This window comes from Mastacembelus armatus, unplaced genomic scaffold (assembly GCF_900324485.2).
Source record: "Mastacembelus armatus unplaced genomic scaffold, fMasArm1.2, whole genome shotgun sequence".
NCBI classification, from domain to species: Eukaryota; Metazoa; Chordata; class Actinopteri; order Synbranchiformes; family Mastacembelidae; genus Mastacembelus; species Mastacembelus armatus.
Genome location: NW_022872912.1, coordinates 74,049 through 96,670, shown reverse-complemented (window position 1 = coordinate 96,670; position 22,622 = coordinate 74,049). Strand labels below are relative to the sequence as shown.

The window sequence follows — 22,622 nt, the reverse complement described above, 5'->3', positions numbered from 1 at the left end:
ACTTTAGGGCAATTCATTCTATACATAATATTATAGTATTAAATATGAAAAAGACTTTATTATATCCTATGGGGTCTTCTAAAGTGCCCCCCTGTGGTTGCATTAAGTCCACTGAATTTAGTTGTGTCTCCCCAAACCCTTGCAGTTTATTTTGATCTTCCTAAAACCAAACCCAAGGCGAGTGCCGCACGGGAGTGTTGGCCCATAACCCAGAGGTCGATGGATTGAAACCATCCTTTGCTACACCTTCATTTATGATGCTGACAATGACACACAGTTTGGAAGAAACAGGATGTTGGGTATGTGGGGGTTCCATTCAAAGTTGATGTTACTTGCTTTTCTTTAAACCCAAGTTTCAAAAAACGTCAATATTGACTAACCAGCCATGAATGATCTTTACATCTACAATCAAACCTTGAGAGGTTGTTATTGAGTGTTTATATTTGTGTTACATTACCAGAATCATGTTACATGTTTTTAATGTTTTAGTAGTATTTTTATACAGTGTATATGATATTTTTTATATCAGTCATTGTGTATTATTGTACTAGATGTTTGCATCTTTTCGTAGAAGTTTCACGCTAATCTCAAAATTCAGATTTTTTTTTCTTCTCACCATACTTGGCCATATAGTCACTTTCACTTTCACTTGCTTCACCTTAATGTTCAAGGCAGTTGGTTGGTGCTGCTCTTCATTGAACTGGTTAAGTATGATGGGCTCTTCATCCTCTTTGTTTCTTCCCTGGAACTAAAAACAGCGCATTACTCACTATACATGCAGTTTGTGCAGTTAAGAAAAGAGACTTGGCATCTGTGTTCAGTTTTGCTCTGTGGAAAGTCCAACACCAAACCACTGTGTGCTTCCTTTAATGTTTTGTATCAATACTAAAAAATAATTTTGAGACGATATAAAACTGTAATAGGCTCCAGCAGATCCCTGTGCCCTAATTGGAATAAGTGGGTGTAGATCATGGCTGGATGGATGGATAAAAACTGTACATAGCTAAATTATAAGTAGTTGACTTGACTGTCTAGTGTCACCAGCTTTTTGTGCCTCGTTGGTGCAGTTGGCAGCACGTCAGTCTCATAATCTGAGGCCGTGAGTTAAAAACTCACACGAGGCAGGGGTTTCTTTATGGTTCATCTAGAACAGGAGGGTGCAACCTTTGTTCTCACCTTTTACTAGTGATTGCCTGTATCAGATGTGTTTAGCCAATCAGAAGCTTACCCTCCTGTCTCAGATAAGGGGGATGACTAATTAAGTAGGTTCTGATGGCCCACACCTGATCCAGTTAGTCAGCAGTGGGTGCACCATTTATATTTGGAAAACAAGACAGTGCCGTTTTTCTTGAGGAACATAAGTGCCAACCACCCATCTACACCTGTGTGCAGTCATATATATTGAGGATATAGTTAGAAATCAGACTGCTGAAGGCTTCAGCTTATTAAGCAAACCAAAATGCATCACTGCAAGTCATGTGAAAGTTCCATCTGCTTATTGGTTAAACTATTCTGGTGCAAGAATGAGAACATGACTCAGGTTGGTAGAGCCTGAGGTTCTTCATCTCAGGAGCCCCATGTCTGGTGGGACCAATTTCAAAAGAGCAATTCAAAGTAGCAAGCTTTTGTATATATATATTTAAATCTATATTCCTCTGAAACAGAGGGATACAAATGCTTTAACACCACTTTTGGAATGCATGGAGCATTTCAAGGCATGTCTTGGCAGTAAATTTTAGAGTCTTAATGAGACTAAAACTGAAGTGCTGGTATTTGGACCTAGTGGAGCCTGTGTTGACCCTTTCCCTGAGACGTGTTCCCTTAAATTTTATGTAAAACCAACTGCTAGAAACCTGGGTGTTTTATTGGACAGTGATTTTAAACTTGATAAGCAGGTCAACTCTGTTGTCAAAGCTAGCTTTTTTCAGCTTAGGCTCTTGTCCAAAGTCAAGCTGTTTTTAACAAGAAAAGATCTTGAAAAGGTTATACATGGTTGTACTTCAAGCCAACTTGATTATTGTAATGCCCTCTATGTTGGTGTTGGCCAGACCTCAATTGCAAGGTTGCAACTGGTCCAAAATGCTGCTGCACGTTTTTTAACGGGAACACGTAAATGGGAATACATAACTCCTGTCTTAGCATCCTTACACTGACTCCCTGTGCAGTTCAGGGTCAAATTTAAAGTATTGTTGATGGCCTACAAAGCCCTAAATAATTTAGCACCTCAATACATCTCTGACCTTTTAAAGCCATATAGTCCAGCACGGTCTCTCAGATCTGGTGAGCAGCTTTTACCTACTGTACCTAAATCTAGGATGAAGAGTCGGGCCAATCGCGCCTTTTCAGCAGCAGCCCCTAAACTTTGGAATGAGTTGCCTCTGTACATCAGGCAGGCCCCGACTGCCTATTTTTAAATCTCACCTTAAGACCTTTTTATACACATTGGCATGTAATACTGAATGATGAGGTATTCTTCTTTTTTATTATTTTATTATTGGTTGTTTTTGTTGCCTGTTTTTCTGTTTACAGCTAATATAGATTTGTACAGCACTTTGGTCAACTAAGTTGTGTTAAATGTGCTTTAGAAATAAATTTGACTTGACTTGACTTGACCATGTTTCCCTAGAGCCAAGCATCCTCCTGAGACTGTCCAAATGCTCAGAGTTTATTATCTGTTCAACAGAGAACAGAACGGCTGCTATTAATAATGTATATGTGGGAGTTCCACCTAGTCAATGCTGTTTCAATTTGGAAACAATTTTCTAGTCACTTATGATACAGTCACTCATCTATGTTTATTTAATGACAATTTAGATGAGGATATTTGTTGTAAAGCATCACAGGTTTGATGGAGAACTGATCTCACTCCCTGGGATTCAGACCCACTGATTTTTCAAGCATAACAGGAAATGTCCCACTGTTACTGCCAACATCAACGTAGTAAAAATTTGTACAGTGATGTCCGTGAAAGCCACTGGCCTGCTTGTTGTCCAATCATCACCTACCACTACTCACTGCTGATCACCTGATTCAGGTGTGTTCAAGTTAAACCTGAAGGGCAGGGACCATTGGGGAAACAAGGAGTGATGGTATCTGATGGACCAGGACTGGCTTTCCTTTCTCTAGGAGATTCACATGACTGTATGTGACTCTTGTTTGTGTTCAATGATTGGGCAATTGTTCTCCTAATGTTTTGGTGGTCGGTGACCAGCCTATCAGACAGTGGTTCTGTATATTTGCTAAACATTTGTTGACCTTGTGATGAAAATAATTAGACATTGTCAAGTCAACAGCTACTTCCTGCAGATAGTAGACCTTCCTCATCTTGGACTGATCCCTGTTGTAGCAATTCTGATGTTCATGCTGTCCTGCAATCTATGGAAATGTTATATGACACATCTATGTCTGATCATGTCAATATTTTATGAGTCTTGATGTGGTGAGTTTTCCAGAGATGCTGGATAAAGGTAACACTAAAGCAAGCATTTTATGTTCCGCTGTGGATGATGAGAAATATTTTATTTGATGGTCATAAATACATTACAGATATCTTATACGTGAGTCCTGCTCACCTATTTAATGTTATAAGGTCTTTTCAATTTCTGGCTGAGGAGGCTCAGCATAACAAGGAATTTTTAACAGGGGATTTTGATTATATGACTAAGTCATATACAGGTATTAACTGCAAAATGATCAAAGTTGACATTCAGCACATCATCAGTCTCCTTAGAGACCATCAAAAATTGCCTTTAACAACTATATTGCAAGTCGTCAAGGTGGGGTATTGGGTAAAATTTTCAATTATCAATAATCACGCCTCGGATAAACCTCATACTGTCACTGCGAAAGGATGGAGAACTAATACAAACAACAATAGGGTGCCTCCGAGCCGGACACCTCTCTGTTAGTTTCATCTCTTCAACTTAAACTTTGAGCTCGTTTATGGGGTGTTTACCTTTTGAAAGTTGCTGCACTCCAATCTGTGACTGGACGTTTCAGATGTCATATGAATTTAATAACAAAACATCACAGCTTTGTGCTATAACTCATGGTTTCATTGTCCTTCATTAGTTTTAAGAAAACGTACAGGCATTAGAGCTTAAATGTCCCACATTAGGCAGCTACACACTTTAGGGCAATTCATTCTATACATAATATTATAGATATTAAAATATGAAAAAGACTTTATTATATCCTATGGGGTCTTCTAAAGTGCCCCCCTGTGGTTGCATTAAGTCCACTGAATTTAGTGTAGTCTCCCCAAACCCTTGCAGTTATTTTTGATCTTCCTAAAACCAAACCCAAGAGCAGAGTGCCGCAGCGGAAGTGTGCTGCGCCTATAACCCAGAGGTCGATGGATTGAAACCATCCTTTGCTACACCTTCATTTATGATGCTGACAATGACACACAGTTGGGAAGAAACAGGATGTTGGGTATGTGGGGGTTCCATTCAAAGTTGATGTTACTATAGCTTTTCTTTAAACCCAAGTTTCAAAAAACGTCAATATTGACTAACCAGCCATGAAATGATCTGTTACATCTACAATCAAACCTTGAGAGGTTGTTATTGAGTGTTTATATATTGTGTTAACATTACCAAGAATCATGTTACATTACATGTTTTTAATGTTTTAGTAGTATTTTTATACAGTGTATATTGATATATTTTTATATCAGTCATTGTGTATTATTGTACTAGATGTTTGCATCTTTTCAGTAGAAGTTTCACGCTAATCTCAAAATTCAGATTTTTTTTTCTTCTCACCATACTTGGCCATATAAGTCACTTTCACTTTCACTTGCTTCACCTTAATGTTGCAAGGCAGTTGGTTGGTGCTGCTCTTCATTGAACTGGTTAAGTATGATGTGCTCTTCATCCTCTTTGTTTCTTCCCTGGAACTAAACAAGCGCATTACTCACTATACATGCAGTTTGTGCAGTTAAGAAAAGAGACTTGGCATCTAGTGTTCAGTTTGTGCATCTGTGGAAAAGTCCAACACCAAACCACTGTGTGCTTCCTTTAATGTTTTGTATCAATACTAAAAAAATAATTTTGAGACGATATAAAACTGTAATAGGCTCCAGCAGATCCCTGTGACCCTAATTAGGAATAAGTGGGTGTAGATCATGGCTGGATGGATGGATAAAAACTGTACATAAGCTAAATTATAAGTAGTTGACTTTTGACTGTCTAGTGTCACAGCTTTTTGTGCCTCGTTGGTGCAGTTGGCAGCACGTCAGTCTCATAATCTGAAGGCCGTGAGTTAAAACCTCACACGAGGCAGGGGTTTCTTTATGGTTCATCTAGAACAGGAGGGTGCAACCTTTGTTCCTTCACCTTTATACTAGTGATTGCCTGTATCAGATGTGTTTAGCCAATCAGAAGCTGTACCATCCTGTCTCAGATAAGGGCGGATGACTAATTAAGTAGGTTCTGATGGCCCACACCTGATCCAGTTAGTCAGCAGTGGGTGCACCATTTATATTTGGAAAACAAGACATGCAGTTTTTCTTGAGGAACATAAGTGCCAACCACCCATCTACACCTGTGTGCAGTCATATATATTGAGGATATAGTTAGAAATCAGACTGCTGAAGGGCTTCAGCTTATTAAGCAAACCAAAATGCATCACTGCAAGTCATGTGAAAGTTCCATCTGCTTATTGGTTAAACTATTCTGGGGCAAGAATGAGAACATGAAACAAAAAGAAGAAGTTATGTTATGCTACTTTAGTGATTTCTGAGAAGAAAGCCAGAACTCCTAGCAAAAAAAGTCTGAATTTTGAGAAAATTCAAAATTAGACTATTAAAAAACAGATTAGTTTGAAAAACCCAGAGGGTCAGGAAAAGTCCAAACTAGCTCAGTGTGATAGGAAAAAGATCATAGTTCAGGGTCTTTCTGAATTCATGAAACACATGTGGACAGTCTGCAAATTGTAAACTGGATTATGGATCTTCATCATTGTGGTAGAGCACTTGCTTAGCATGTAAGAGGTAGTGGGATCGATGCCCACATTCTCCACAAGTCATTAAAGCCCAATCTTAAGACTTCTGTATTATCAAATATCTTGTTTCATATTTGTACAACATGTATGAACTCAGTCCAGACAAAGACAGCAGAATGTGTTATAGACAGAGTGAGTGTGAACTGCCAAAGTGCTGCCATCCTTTCACTCCTGCTTTCCTGACTGACATATTTTCCATAAGCAGAAGTACAGGAGCCAAGGAGCAGAACAGATGAGGTGGATGGAAAATACCTCAGAAGAGTAGTAAAAACTTTGGACACAGTGATGGTGGTGTAGTGGTGAGCATAGCTGCCTTCCACACAGGGGCCAGTTGTATATAGGAGTCATAGCCAATGAAACTGCAGCATTGTTGATGCTGTCCAAGGTGCTCAGTTGGTAGAGTGGAGGACTGTAGGTTGAAGTGACAGTTATCCTGCAGTTAAGAAAAGAGCTTTGGTATCAAATGTGTAGTTAAGTGTCAGTTTATGCATCTGTGGAAAAGTTCAACACCAAACCACTGTGTGCTTCCTTCAATAGCTCAGTTGGCAGAGCGGAGGACTGTAGGTTGAAGTAGCAGTTATCCTTAGGTTGCGGCTTTAACACTGGCAATTCTAATAAGACATACTTAGGAAAGAGAGAGGGCTTTGTGCACAGTAACTGTAACATCAACAAGGGCGAGTTCTGTCATGTGACACTAAGCAGAACAAGAAACAGTTTCACAGTTATGTCTAACTGTATTGTCTTTCACTGATATTCAAATCACAATGAGTTAAGGAGAAGCTCCTGAAATGAGAAAACTTTTCACAGACTTCACTATGAGAACACAGAACTGGCAGTGGTGGGATTCGAGCCGACGCCTCAACTGAGACTGGAGCTTTAATCCAGCGCCTTGGACCGCTCAGCCACACTACCACACAAATGGAGACAAAATAGCGAAAAATGGCTGAAGGGATTTCACAGAATCCAGCATGTGGACAATGGGTGTTACTGAACATGTCTCATCAGCAGCAAAGGGGAAGATAAGATTGGAAATTTGTGGCAGGTTGCAATGCTGATGTGGAACTGGATCCACTGGATCAGAGAAACTTCAGATCTATGTTAGCTGAAAGCCCTTCTCTGGTAAATTTGGCACATTAATGGTTAATGTACGTAAATACACAGTGATCACAACACGGTAATAAATACAGCGGCTGCAGTTGTTTTCAGGCTGGTACCAAACACTAACACAGACACAAACAGCTACAGTGACTAACTGTCTACAGCTAAAACACTACTGTGTAAGATAAGCACATAAAGCTGCCACTCCTTGTGACCATTAACATTACAGTGTCATTACAAAATGTGAGTATAAACTATGGACAGAGATAAAAGTTTATGATTTCTCCTGTCATCACTTTCATTTGGGTATGTTTGGGGCGACACCTCTATGTGACTTCATAGGTTTGTAACAAATGAACCAGCTTACAGAATAAGAGTTCTTTGAAGCAAAGATGTAAACCTCTACAGTACAGGAGCACAGCTGTATGTTCTCAAGAAATCTCTCTGCTCTCCTTTATGATTGCCTAAAGATGACACACATTTGGATCATTTGAATTTAGCTTTTCCAAAGAAGTGTCCTATGGGCTTATTGTACAATGTTGTATTTTCCAGCACCATGTTCTCATGCCAAAGTCTGCGTCAGTTTCTGTGGTGTAGTGGTCATCACGTTTGCCTAACATGTGAAAGGTCCAGGTAGAAGCAGTGATATTTTATGGACTGTTGCATCTCAGTTGCAGAAAACTCATCCTGAGCTTACCAATGACAGCTGTGACCCATTATTGTATCACCTGCCAAGAGCTCCTGGCAGTGGATGCAATGGTGCCAAGTGGCCGACGTTGATGAGAACCCAGCAACTACAGCAGCAGTAGAAGGTGGATGGAGGCTTACCACTCATAACATAAACACAAATATATAAGTTGCTGTGGAGTGTAAGTCACAGTTACAACTCTATGCCCAGTTGTTACTTGGACCTGGAGACATTACGACATCATTAGTAAACACGTGGACTTGCTGTTCCTCCATCACTGCTTTGAACAGTTAGACAAATGTTTTTTTTCCCCTATTTTTCTAATGGAAATACGTCTGCTCAAGGCATACAATCTCTCACACTACTTTTGAAAAGAGATATCAAATTGATATCAAAGGAAGTGCAGAGTGGTTTGGTGTTGAACGTTTCCACAGATGCATAAACTGACACTGAATCACACATGTGATACCAAAGCTCTTTTCTTAACTGCAGGATAACTGTCACTATAACCCAGAGGTCAATGGATTGAAACCATCCTCTGCTACACTTTGATGTTGCAACTGACATTGTAATGGAACTGTCTGGTTACAATATTCAAACTAGGTCATTTATAATCCCAGTGGCCTAATGGATAGGGCACTGGCCTTCTAAGCCAGGGATTGTGGGTTCAAGTCCCACCTGGGGTGATTGACAGGAAAGTAATTTAATTTGAAACCAACACTCTAAGAGTTGGTGATGTCAAACTTATATCAGCTGGTGTGTTGCATGGTGACAGAACACAGTAACAACATCTCCATGTCTGCTCCACCTGTCTCTCATGTACTTGAAATTTATCCTTTATCCTTAGATCGCTGTATCAACTTTGACTTGAAGGAATGTTGTTTTGTTTTGGTATCTTGTGTATCTGTTCACATTGGATGGATGTAAAATCAAGTTCTGATAACACATCTGATTTGTGGTATGGTGTCACTTTCTGGATCTGTGTAATAGTTGAACACCTGGCTGCTCTGTGATTCCTTTGATGATGATGATGATGATGATGATGAATATTTTCTTCATACTCAAGAGGCGAAATTCAAGTGTCCAGTAGCACAGAAACCACACAATGCCACATTATACAAATAAAACAATAAAAACAGACAGACAAATAAATAGTTAACAGGATACTTGCAATGCAAGTAATAAAGTGCACAGGTTCAACAGGAGCTGTTATACAGTCTTATAGCCCCAGGAATGAATGACCTCTTGAACCTTTCAGTTCTACAGAACATGGAGAGGAGCCTGTTACTACAGCTGCTATATTTTAAGGTTAGCTGCAAGTGGTGCTGTGGCTTAGTTGGTTAAAGCACCTGTCTAGTAAACAGGGGATCCTGGGTTCAAATCACAGCAGTACCTCATTACTAACTCCCTACAAATAGAATTGAGTCCTGGTTTTCTCTTCCCATACACTGAAATGACACTTAGTACAAGAAGGAAATACTGCAAAACACATGTACAGAAGCAGTTCTTGTTACTGCTTTGTGACATTGTAAAAAAAAAAAACGCAGCTTTTTCTAAATAGCTGAATTACTAATGTTCTACCCTGTACTTTGATAATATTCTATGTCTCTCTCTTTGTAAAGTCATTTTCTACTTGAATATGTACATGTAACAGTAACAACACTGAATCAACTGCAAAGATATTCTGCATTAACCTGATAGTCAATTGGCAGAACATAGGTGGATCCAAGTATACCACATTTACAGTTAAATGTGTGTTATACACAGTCTGGCTAGCTCAGTCAGTAGAGCATGATATTCTTAATCTCAGGGTTAGGGTTAGGTTGGAGCCCAACTGACCATCAATTTGGACCAATCAGATCAACACTAACCTTCCCAACTTGCACCAAAGCTGTTTTTTTAGTTCTCATCGTCCGCCAACTCTATGAGACACTAACAGGATGAGTTACAAATAACAGCTCATTGTCAGCAGGACTCAATCCTGCATGGGGAGACCACAATGGAATCCATCTAATCCATCACCCATCCTTATTGAGAAACATCACAGCAGGAGGACTGGTTTGTCAGGAGTGGGATTTGATGAGTGATGTTTGAGCCAGTATATCTATGGCCAGAAAGTAGATACTAAAGGAGTGAGAACTGAAGACTATGGACTGCACATTCTATCAGCAATGATGTGGATATGTTTGTTCTGGTAAGTAACAGGAAGACACTGGAAAAACTGCTCTCCATCAAATTGGACATGTAGAAGATGACACACATTTAGATCATTTGAATTTAGCTTCTCAAACATATATTTGACTTCTCAAACATAGGTGGATCCAAGTATACCTTTGGTTTTATATTTACAACCAAAGGGGGGTAATAGGAGAAGGAGTTTCAGTGTCATTAAATAAACATAGATGAGTGTATCATAAATGACTACAGAAATGTTTCCAATTTGAAACAGAATTGACTAAGTGGAACTTCCACACATATACTCCTGAACAAAATCTTAAGACCAGGGGAAACATTACAAGTATTCACCTTCTGTATGAGGTTTGATTATCCTCTCTTGACACAGAATTCTACAAAGCAATTGTGCTTCTGTATCAATGGGTTCCTCAAAAAAAGGGCACTCCACATCTCCAGCCTCTTCTTCAGTCTGAATGTCAATTGGCTCAGAAACAACTCAGGGTTTATAAAACCTGCCAGCAAGCAGGTTTGGTTCGCAGAGTAAGGTACCATCAGTTACTGACTCAGAGTCAATCTGAACACGCTTTGTGGAACCAAAAACCTGAGTATCCCTCATCTCAGAGTTTAACAAACTGTGGGATTTCACTAAACCCACTTTCTGAAACAGGTCCCTGTACACTGTGCTACGCTGAACCATAACCTAACCACGGTTACTATGGAAACACTGTCTTAAGACAGAACTGACATCAACACAAGACTGACAACACACTGTGTTTGTTCATTTCTTCTCATTCAGATGAGACATGATGTCAGCAGTAACCTAACCTAACTGGAACACACACAGCAACAGTTTTCTCAGTCCTCAAAGTCCACTAAGGCAATAAAACACATTAATGTAGTGAGTTTCTAAGTAACATATCACTGCTGACAGGAATAGAACCAGTGCGGACAGACCTCAACGGAATTCAAGCCCATCACTTTAACCGCTCAGGCACAACAACTTGCTCAGGTGTTCAATTAGACATATTTAAAACGTAAAACAATGTGTGGTTTTAAGTATTGGAATATTTCATTTTAAAAAGCAGTATTTAATATTGGTCCTGTGATGGACTGGTGACATGTCCAGGGTGTACCCCTGCCTTTCACCGAAAGAAAGCTGGGGTAGGCTCCAGCAGATCCTTGTGACCCTAATTAAAAATAAGCGGATATAGACAATGAATGAATGAAGGCATATTTAATATCATCAAAAACCTGAGAAACAGGAAGAATTTGTTTTTAAAAATCTCCCTAATGAAGTACTTTTGATTTTCTTCCATATCTTAATGCTCCAATTACCTGTATTGTGTGATCCTGTATTCTCTGACTATATTCAGAGACTCTGTTCTTTGGGACCTAGAACTGTTTTCTATGTAACAGTGTAGCTGAAATATGTTGAACGTGCAGCTGAACTTCCTTTATTCACTACTCATTGTACTGATAAGTTATTGCCTGATATCTCATGTGTTAGACAAGCAACGCTTTATTGCTGCTTTTCTTGAAGAGGTCCCACTGAGAGTTGAACTCAGATCACTGGATTCAGAGTCCAGAGTGCTAACCATTACACCATAGGACCCTGTGATTGACATTCGACTCCACTGAACTTTTTTGTTTTTGTTTTTTTTGTTTTCCAATACATTTTATGGCATACAATAGATTCCTTTAACAGCAAATCAACAGCTTATTTTGCTGTGGTGTTGGTCTGTTTCCAGGCTGAATAAAATAACATAACATCTGGAACAAAAGCTTGACTTCCAACTGCCTAGTTTGATTATGGATGCTTGTTTTTGACAACATAGTGTCTGTGATATTTCTGGTAACACACAAATGCACCAGTGGACTTTGGAAAATCAGCATGTTGTGACAAATGTCATCTCAGCATTTGCGTGTTACCAGAAGTAGTTTGTAGTTTGTCAAAAATATGCATCCATAATCAAACTAGGCAGTTGGAAGTCAAGCTTTTGTACCAGTTGTTATTTTATTCAGCCTGGAAACAGACCAGCACCACAGCAAAATAAGTGTCATCCTCCTTGCTCAAATGCTCAGAGTCTGTTATCTATAACAGTTATAGTCTTAAAGTCCATGAGGTGGGTCAATAATATCTGTAAACTCTAGGTATTTAAACCAAACAAGCAGAAAAAGTCCAAAAATGCCTTTACAAAAAGGGTTCAGGACTTGCCCTTCAGACCATAGTGTAAGGCAGGAAAACTGAACATTCCCCCATGACTGACCCCGTACAAACTGCAGGCCTCTCAGACAAACGCTGGAATTTTACATGACACCTCACAGCCATTGGACCCTCCCTTGCACCTGCAAATGCAGGATGAGGATTTTTCCATTTTTGCTTCATACTGATTCAGAGCAAGGGCATCACTTTGTGTAGCCGGTCTGTCCCACTACTGGCGAACCAGCTGGAATTCTGCGTTGTGTTTCAGTCAAAGGGAATGAAGAGGACCACTGCTGTTCTGCCAACCAGGAAAGGTTTATTTCTGTTCGAATAAAACAAAAACCACACAGACTTCTGGTAACCCTGCTTCTCCAGGCACATCACTCTCCTCAGCAAAGCCCACGGCCAACTGAGGAAAGTAGCGCGGAACAAATCGGAAGTGACATCGGGGGTCAAAGGTCACGCAAGTAAAGTTGTCAAAATAAAAGCTCCTTAAAAAAATAAAATACAAATTTACATTATACAAAAAAACGTAAATTTCTAACAAAAAGGGATTGGAGTTTTGGTGAAATATAAATCAAATCAACATATCTGTTACATTCACCCCGCCTAGATTTCACCCAAAATCCAGACCATACAATTGAATGAATCCGCCAATACACATGAACAACAGTTAATCACATGGCATGAACTACTGAAGCCTAGACTCTAGACATTACTATCGGCTATATGAGCCACCTACAACATAGGTTCAGAGAGAACATAAGGGTGATCAAACCTTACTCCCTCCTAGATCGATATGATGCCTTTTACACCATACATATTCCCTGCCATTTTCAAACAATATCCCGCATATAAAACCTTCCTGTCACTATCCTGTCACCTACATAAATACGAACTTACATATGCAAAGCAATCAAAAATTTCAAGACAGATTTATCCCCTCAAAAGAGTGTGAGCAATGACTGAGACCTTCTGGTAACTGAGTTCGCTATCTGCCTGAAATCAAAAGGCTTTTGGACCATAGACTCAATGAGTCGGTCTACCCTTTTCCTGACCCTACCCACCCGGGTCCTAACCACATGCTCTCCATCATGAGTATCTGTGACTGGGTATCTGGGTGAACCCAAAAGAGGCTGAGTTTCTGTATCATCATTTGTGTCTATTGGATGTAACTGTCTGTCCCTGTCTCTGGTAAAAACATCTGGAGGGAGGGATGACCCTGAGTCACATCCCACAGCCAAACTGTCCAAATCATTGTCTCCGCCAGAACAGTGTTTTTCTGGTGGTGTTTTGGTCACAATATGCTTTATACAGACCATCTCTGAAGCACCCTGACCCCGCTGGTCAGATTCTGACACAATTTCACTCAGAAGATCCTGGCTTCTAACATCGCCTAAGTGACCCGTTATCCATGCACTCGTCCTCTCATCTGAGTCTTCCTCCTCCAAGGAACCCAGAGAATCAGCCGTATATGATCCAACCTCTGACTCAGTGCTAGACAACTCTCCTACAGCCGCCACCACAGGTAGGAAGCTGATGTCTAACATCAAGTTGCGGTGCACTGTCCTTATGCTGCCTTTACTGTCCTCCAACTTATATGTGTGAGTTCGTGGATTTCTGTCCACAACAGTGTACACAGTTGGATCCCACTTGTCAGCTAATTTTCTCTTTCCTCTTTCACCTTTATTTGCGACGAGCACTCTGTCTCCTAAGTTCAGGTGTGTGCCTTTTGTCTTTTTGTTGTAACCCTGTGCTTGTTTGTCTTGTTCCTTGACAGCATGTTTCTGGGCGACTCCAGCTGCCTCGTGAAGATGTGACAGGAGTGTTCTAACATAGCTGCTATGATCAACAACCACTGGATCATGCAAAACCTGTTTAAACATTACATCGACAGGGAGCTTTGGAATTCGGCCAAACATGAGCTGGAACGGCGCGTATCCTGTGGTTTCATGCACTGTTGCATTATATGCAAAGGTTAGAGTCTGTATCTGCTGAGGCCACTGGTGCTTCTCTCTGAGGGGTAGAGATCGAAGCATGTTGCCAAGTGTTCTATTAAACCTCTCAGTTCCTCCATTCCCCATGGGATGATATGGTGTTGTGTGTGACTTTGACACTCCTGATAATTTAAGTAGTTCAGCTATGAGCTCACTTTCAAAGTTTGCTCCCTGATCAGAGTGGATTCGTTCAGGGAACCCATACACACAAAAGATATGATCCCACAGCTTCCTTGCCACCTGTTTTGCAGTCTGATTTGTACACGGGAAAGCATGAGCCAGCTTTGTAAAGTGGTCCGTCACAACTAGCACATCCACTGAACGTTGCCTACTATCCTCCGCACTCCAGAAATCCAAGCATACTAACTGCATCGGGGCAGAGGATCTGACGCTTTCAAGTGGGGCTCGAGCAGAGGGGTCTGGCGTTTTGGCTAGAATACACCTTCGACAACACTTGACATAGTCTCTCACATCAGAATCCATCTTTGGCCAGAAAAATCGCCGTCTTGCCAGATGCAATGTCCTCGTCTGTCCCTGATGTCCAGCGATATCATGAATACCATGCAACGCCTTTTCCTTGAGTATCTCAGGCAGGACAAACTGGTGTCTTTTTTGTTTACTGAGAGGATCTCTGGTGATCCGATAGAGGACTCCATTTTGAATCTTGAGACTATCCCACCGTTTAATCAGCAACATAGCTCTGCCATCCAGTCCTGACCTCTCACGCCTAGAAGGCAGTCTCTTTCTGATCACAAAAGGCATGATTTTAGAAATGGTTGGGTCAAGCTCTTGGCTGCGCTGGAGTTCTTCTAGTGTGAATACAGGTAATGAATCTTGACCTGGTGGTAACAGATCTTGGACAGACTGAATCAGCTCCACAGCTCTTGTTTCAGCAGCTACATCCCATTGGTTATGAGCATCAAGAATAGCCTTAACATCCACAAAGTCACACGGATACATAGAAGAACTACACTGAGACTTCCTCACCTGGTGACACTGGACCTTCAAACGAAAGGCATCTTGAATCCCATCATGGCTAACACCCTCAGCCTCGGTAAGAAGGCGGCTATATTGCTCTGTGATGAGCCGATGACCGACTGTCTTTGCAAAGGGGTCTCTGCTGAGCGCATCAGCCACTATGTTCTTCGTGCCAGGTATGTGTTTCAAGTCAAATGTGTAAGGAGCAAGCTTGGACACCCAGCGTTGCTCACATGCATCAAGCTTTGGCTTTGTCATGATATAAGTAAGGGGGTTGTTGTCTGTCCATACTGTGAAAGGATGGCCTCTCAACCAATGACTGAACTTCTCACACACGCTCCATTTTAAGGCTAGAAATTCTAGTCTATGGGCTGGGTACTTTCTCTGAGAACTGCTCAAGGTCTTACTGGCAAAAGCAATGGGACGTGCCTTTTCTTCTCCAGCTGGTATCTGTGATAGTACTGCGCCAAGCCCATCCAGAGAGGCATCTATGGACAGGATTAGTGGCTGGGAGAAATCTGGGTGTTTGAGAACAGCACAGTTCAACAGTTGTTCTTTAAGGTTAGACAAAGCATTAGCACATTCATTTGTCCAATCGGAAGGTTTAAGTTTCCTGTATGAACCAGCGTTTGAATTTTCTTTCGCCTTCCCCCTTCTCCTTTGCCCAGCAGTAAGAGCAAAAAGTGGCTTGGCTATGGAAGAGCAATGTGGAATGAAGTGTTGGTAGTAGAATACCATTCCAAGGAAAGATTTTATCCTCCTCACTGATGGCGTACAACCATCATTCTCCATCAGATCAACCTCTGACATTTTGGAGATTACCTCGACTTTTGCCGGATCTGCAGCAACTCCATTACTATCCACAATGTGTCCCAGGAATTTGACTGAGGATCGCATCAGGTGGCACTTCTTTGGGCTCAGTTTGAGGTTATGAAGCCGCAGTCGTTGGAACACAATCTCCAACCTCTCCAAAGCTTCCTCTTCAGTTGAAGCAAACACGAGTAGATCATCGAGGTAGCACAGTAAACTGCTAAAGTTTAGGTCTCCGAATATACTGAGCATCATTCGCATGAATGAGGCTGGACTGTTACATAGGCCCTGTGGCATTCTGTTATACTCATACAGCCCCATCGGGGTTGTAAATGCCGTGTATTTCTTGTCTTCCTCTGCCATCGGGATATTATAAAACCCCGAGGTCAAATCCATTGTGCTGAAATAGGTATTCCCACCCAGGGCAGCCAGACAATCTGATTGGTGAGGCAGTGGGTGTGCATCCCTGAGAGTCCTTGCATTCAGCCACCTGAAGTCAGTGCAGATCCTCAAACTTCCATCCTTTTTCCACACTAATACAAGTGGAGAGGCATATTCACTTACTGACTTTCGTATTATGTCCTGTTCTTCCATGTCAGACAAAACCTGACGCAGTTTTTGGTAATGGGCTGGAGGTACTCGGCGATAAGGAAGGCGAAACGGTCTCTTGTCAATGAGCCGGACGCGGTGCACGAAGCCCCCCGCCTCTCCACAGTCCAACGTGTACTTAGAGAAGATGTCATGGTACTTTTCCAGCAAATTAACCAATCTTGCCTTCCCTGTTCGTCCAGCATGACAATGATCAATGTCAATATCACCAAGCCCAGCCTGTTGTAGTCGCTGTCTGAGATCTATGGGCTCAGTATTACCAGACTGTTTCTCCAATTCAGGTTTTTCATGTTGTTGAATACCCTGGAAAACCCCAAAATCCTCTACAGTCAGACAAGGAGACACATCTGCTAACTTACTGTTTCTTTTCAGAGTAATGGGCTTATCTGACAAGTTAGAGACTTTCATGGGAATCCACCTATCACCCCACAACGGTGTGATGACTCGGCCAACCATGATGTTGCGTGGCATAGAATTTGATGAAGTTGGCTCAACAATAACTGTGCTGCCTGCCGACATGGGGACATTAATTGGGAGCTTACCCCAGATTAGATGCTCTTGTCTTCCTAGCAGGGTGACTGACTGACGGAGCTTGACGGTCCCGATCTTGTCTGGAGGCTCCCCACCCCTCCACTGGGTAGAGTTCGCCATAAAATCCATAAACCGTTCACACTCCGAAGGAGAACTGCCACTAGAGACAAGACTGGTCACTTTCAGCTGGTGCATTAGATATCTGATGACATTTGTGCCTATGATTAAGTCATCGCGCTGGCCGGGCACTACAAGGACAGGAACAATACAGGTTTCTCCATACAACTTCATCTCTACTTCATAGATACACTTGGCCTTACTCTGTGTTCCACCGCAGCCTAGCAGTACGATCTCCTGAGTCAAGGGAATGGGTTCTGTGAGTACACTGTCACTTAACATCTTCTGTTCTGCTTGCTCGCTAAGTGTGCAGGCCATAGAGCCTGAGTCAAACATCCCCTGCACCGGGAATTTGTTGTTCAGGGTAACAGGTGTGTAAAACAGTTCATTAAATGGGCCTACTCTCTGTGTATTTTGCACTATTACTTTAGCACCAGTTGGTGCTATTGCACCTGCACTTATATGATGCTGCTGAATGCTATCACTGCTGAGGGTCTTTTCTTCTGCGCCCACACATCCCCTCATCCAATGTGGGCCAGCTAGTTTAAAGGCTGGGTGGCCTGCTGACTTTGACATGGCTGCCGATTGGGACAGTTCCTTTTAATATGGTTCGGCTCGAAGCATGCCAAACACAAGCGTTTCTGTCTGCAGTGTGTGAGGGTGGAGTGCTCCGAGGATCCACAGACCCTGCAGGATCTAAGCTGAGACTGACCAAAGTTAATTTTATCCAGAGTCTGGTTGTTGTGTGACAGAGCACGGTCAAAGAGACTGATCAACATCTTCATGCAATGATCGTCACAGGTTGGTCTGGTTGTTACTTTTTCCTCAATTTGTGTAGGTAACTCAACTGTGTCACCTGCAGTTACAGGGCCCTCAAGAGAAGGGAGCTGAGCATGAACTGTAATTGGTTTAGGGTGTTTTGATTTGAACAGCAGTTCTTTCATTTCAATTTGGTGGCGATCAATGTGTTCCTGAATCTCACTAGCTGTCCATCTATCTGGCGCTTTAAGCTTAAAAATGGCAGTAAGGGTGGGGTCCGGGCAGTGTTTAACAAACATCATTGCTGCTTCTTGGCAAGGATCCTCAATGCGCCGTCCGAACCTCTTCAGGCCCTCCTCTGCTGCATCAACTGCCTTATTCAGTCGAACCCAGTACTCTACAGGAGTCTCACCTGCTACTGGAACTGTGCCATAGAAATCGGCCATGGGCATACATGAATAAGCCACCTCACCAAAATGTTGTTTGAGAATGTCATAAACTATACTTGGGTTCTCTTGAGGCTTAAGAGAAGGACTGCTTCTCAAGGTTATCCTAACAATATCTTTAGCTTTGCCCATTAGTTTAGACATGATTTCGGAGTACTGCTCCTTCATGGGTGTGGCTCGTTTCCTGAAATACACCTTCATTAGCTCCTCCCACTCACAAACAGTATTTTTGTCCGACCCATCTCCTCTGAAGACCGGGGGTTCTCTCACATCTGACTGTAGAACTAACTTTGCACCAGTTAGATTGAGGTACGTGGTGTCACTTGGCGGCTGGTCCACACTGCTCTGAACTTGTGGGTGGCTCACACCTTGTTCTTCACATTCCCTCTTTAACTGATCTCTTATGGTCTGCCCTACTTGCTGGGCAATATGTGTTATCAGGTTAGTCAGAGCCGGATCAGTTGTGGCTGGGATATCTGAAAGTGTATCACTTTGTCTGGGGCTAGAAGCTACATGACCATGGGTGCGAGTGGAACAGAAGGCTGGTGAATGTATATTACTTGCACCTCGAACTGGTGTAGGTGGTAGCTCACCAATAAATCTCCCCCTACCAATAGCAAAGCTAAAACGTTCAGATAAAACATCATCTTTGTCCATCTTACTACTAATGTGTGTCATTTTCAACCCTTTCACACAATGAACCATACACAATAAAATACCTGGGTGACTAATTACGCTTAAAATGAAAATGCAGAGTAATTTAGCAGAAAACAGCAGCAAATGTCTCTCTTTTTCAATACCAGCATCTATCCTAACATGAGCACTGTATGTGACATGCAGTAACTTCCGGTGACCAAGCTGGCGTCGATCCACAGCTCCAGGAACCACGATGATCCAGTTTGAAGCAGTGTAGAATCCGGGTCACGGCACCACTGTAGCCGGTCTGTCCCACTACTGGCGAACCAGCTGGAATTCTGCGTTGTGTTTCAGTCAAAGGGAATGAAGAGAGGACCACTGCTGTTCTGCCAACCAGGAAAGGTTTATTTCTGTTCGAATAAAACAAAAACCACACAGACTTCTGGTAACCCTGCTTCTCCAGGCACATCACTCTCCTCAGCAAAGCCCACGGCCAACTGAGGAAAGTAGCGCGGAACAAATCGGAAGTGACATCGGGGGTCAAAGGTCACGCAAGTAAAGTTGTCAAAATAAAAGCTCCTTAAAAAAATAAAATACAAATTTACATTATACAAAAAAACGTAAATTTCTAACAAAAAGGGATTGGAGTTTTGGTGAAATATAAATCAAATCAACATATCTGTTACATTTGGATGAGTGGTTAACATTGTTGCCTCACAGCAAGAAGGCAGGTTAGAAACCTGGTGGGGGCCTTTCTGTGTTGACGTTGCATATCATCCACATGCTTGTGTGGAGCTACTCTGGTTTCCTCCCACAGTCCAAAATCATGTATGTCTTAATGCCCACCTGAAATTATGTGCAGTCATATGTATTGTGCTTTGTTTAGACAGTCAGTGGGAAACCAGGTCTGAAAATGTGTTGCTAAGAGAGGAAATGAAAATGAAAAATGTTCTTTTAACAGTTCCTGTGGCGTAATAGGTCAGCGCATTCGGCTGTTAACTGAAAGGTTGGTGGTTCAAGTCCACCCAGGGACGTCTTACTTCTGGTGATTTGTTTGTATTCAGAGTTTGTACACAAATGAGTTGAAAGTCAAGAAGTCATACCTACAAGCAAATAGCACAGCTTTGATGGTGAAGTATTGAAGTCATTCCAGTGTTTCTGTGTTACAAGTCTTCAAGTGCCTTTATTTGACTGAAACAACGGTGGTTTCAGCTCAACCTGGTCAGCTGTACTTTGTCATGGCAGCATGTTTATCTATTCAGTTAGTCTCAAAGCTTTACAGAAGAGGATTATGGGCACTGTGATATTTGTCTGAGGGAAAAAGTCACAATTCAGAGAAAAAGAAGAATTCTGAGAAGAAAGTCAGATAGAGAAAAAAAAACAAATTCTCAAAGGTTGAGTCGTGGCAATTAGACTTTCAGTTCCAATGTATCTCTGTCAGATAAATTGCAGGTTCCAGTCCAACTTTCTCTTAGACTAATGAAGCCACCTGGATGGGTGGTGAAACTTTGAGGCCTTAAAACTGAAAGTCCAGTTGCTATGACTCAACCTTTAGATTCTTAGTAATGTTAACATAGTATATAAACACTTGGTTGTAGTAGAATAGATGTTATAGTTAATTTTATGGCTGATTAGTCAATAATGAAGTTTTCTGACACTTGGGTTTGAAGTAAAGCTATAGTAACATCAGCTCTGAATGGAACCCCCACATCCCCAACACACCATTTCTTCCAAACTGTGTCACTGTGTCAGTGTCATAATCCAAAGGTATATCAAAGGATGGTTTAGATCCACTGGCCTTCGGGACCAGGACCACTACAGCAGTGGGATGATAAACAAGAACCAGGACCCATATTTTATTCACCAAGACCACTACAAGAATGAATTTAACCATGTAAAGCCCACTGTTGCAGAATTACAACATCACTTTTAACAATTCTCTGTTGTTGCCGAAGGAGCTACCTGGCCTGGATGACTGTTGCAGTCAGCTCACCTCAGTTAGCAGTTAGCTCATTATTTGTAGTTGTATTTCATTTCACAGTGGTCTATAAATGGGATCACAAAAGATTTAACGTCATCAGCAAATGACATAGCACTTATCGTTTATCATCCCACTGCTGTAGTGGTCCTGGTCCCAGAGGCCAGTGGATCTAAACCATCCTTTGCTATACCTTTAGATTATGATACTGACACAATGACACAGTTGGGAAGAAACTGACAATAAGGCCATAGGCCACTTCCTTTGGAGAAGCTAAACTCAAATGATCCAAATGTGTGTCGTCTTTAGAAAATCATAAAGGAGACCAGAGAGATTTCTTGAGACCATACAGCTGCATTCTTGTAATGTAGAGGTTAATATGTTTCACCCCTGCAGCCTTGAAAGCTGGAAGACATAAGTGCTGCCATAAGAATTCTTCCATTGAACCACCAATGCTGTGTGAGACTAAAGGTCTTGGTAGACTACCCTAAATCCAATGGACCAATTGCAAAAAGGTCGACCATACAGGGCAACTGCTTTCCTAGTTAAATCTGCAGGCAAAAATGGAAATGTTTATTTTGGAAAGATTAATTTATCATTTCACTAAGCTTCATTATCCTATCTCACGGGAATATTATTTACCTGGTTCACCATTTAAGTTCAGCATGTTACACTATGAACTTATCACTAAAAAGCAAAGTTCAAGTTGATATAAAAGTCAGTTGCTTTGTAGATATTTGGTGTTCACCAGGTCCATCTGTGACTGTAGCTTTTTAAGTGTCTCCCATACACACAAACTCCCATACACAGAGTTGAACCCAGGCCACCTGGGTGAAAATCAGGAATCCTAACTGCTAGACCATATGGGACTTGAGTGCCAAGCAAACTGTTGAAAATGAAAAAAAAACCTCTGAACTCTGATACTTGTTTTACTGTTGATGAAAAACTAATTATCATGACAGTGCTAACCTTAGAAAACACCAGCAGAGACTGGATATATATCACACATGGACTCAGCTGTTTCAAATCCCTGTAACTGTTGGGAGGAAGAACTACTGAGATCCTTTACTTAACAAAAAGTATAACTAAGAGTGTAATAATATTTTATTACAAGTAAACATGTACAGTCATCAAATTGTACCACAAAAATCTAATAATATGTATATAATAATATAAATATAATGATCAATAAAGTTTCATGATTGTATTGTATTTTGTTTGATTAATGTCATTCTGAAAATAAACTTAAGTTATCAGACAAATTTACTGATAGAAGACAATTTGATTTGTCGTTTAAATCAATATTTCCATTTTATCTCTTTTTCAGCTCAGTCACAAATCAGACCTGTTTTTAGACTGGTTTGTTCAAAGCACAGAAAGCTGAAATGCTAATGAGGCTACACCCAAACTTGCCCCATGTCAGAACGAATGTTAATGATTCTATTCAGTCCTCATTAACTCATGATTACAGTGAATCCAACAGCTCACTGGAAGTGTTAAGTGTCCACTGGACACACAATATTGATCTTTTAATGAGGCTGGTCAAAAACAACAGCAACAGACTTGCAACAATCAGCTCCATTCATTCACA

At 41.3% G+C, this 22,622-nt stretch overlaps 5 non-coding genes and 1 pseudogene across 5 annotated transcripts; 4 read left to right on the top strand and 2 right to left on the bottom strand.

Annotated features, from left to right (window-relative positions):
- Positions 1-3,721: 3,721 nt before the first annotated feature.
- LOC113129597 (uncharacterized) lies at positions 3,722-3,852 on the bottom strand (annotated as a pseudogene).
- Positions 3,853-5,212: 1,360 nt separating this feature from the next.
- On the top strand, positions 5,213-5,285 carry trnam-cau (transfer RNA methionine (anticodon CAU)). The gene has a single exon. It is a non-coding gene; the product is annotated as a tRNA-Met (tRNA).
- Positions 5,286-8,405: 3,120 nt separating this feature from the next.
- On the top strand, positions 8,406-8,478 carry trnar-ucu (transfer RNA arginine (anticodon UCU)). Its single transcript has one exon. It is a non-coding gene; the product is annotated as a tRNA-Arg (tRNA).
- Positions 8,479-9,113: 635 nt separating this feature from the next.
- Positions 9,114-9,187, top strand: trnat-agu (transfer RNA threonine (anticodon AGU)). The gene has a single exon. It is a non-coding gene; the product is annotated as a tRNA-Thr (tRNA).
- Positions 9,188-11,507: 2,320 nt separating this feature from the next.
- trnaq-cug (transfer RNA glutamine (anticodon CUG)) lies at positions 11,508-11,579 on the bottom strand. Its single transcript has one exon. It is a non-coding gene; the product is annotated as a tRNA-Gln (tRNA).
- An 8,434-nt stretch (positions 11,580-20,013) lies between these two features.
- On the top strand, positions 20,014-20,087 carry trnan-guu (transfer RNA asparagine (anticodon GUU)). The gene has a single exon. It is a non-coding gene; the product is annotated as a tRNA-Asn (tRNA).
- The last annotated feature ends 2,535 nt before the right edge of the window (positions 20,088-22,622 follow it).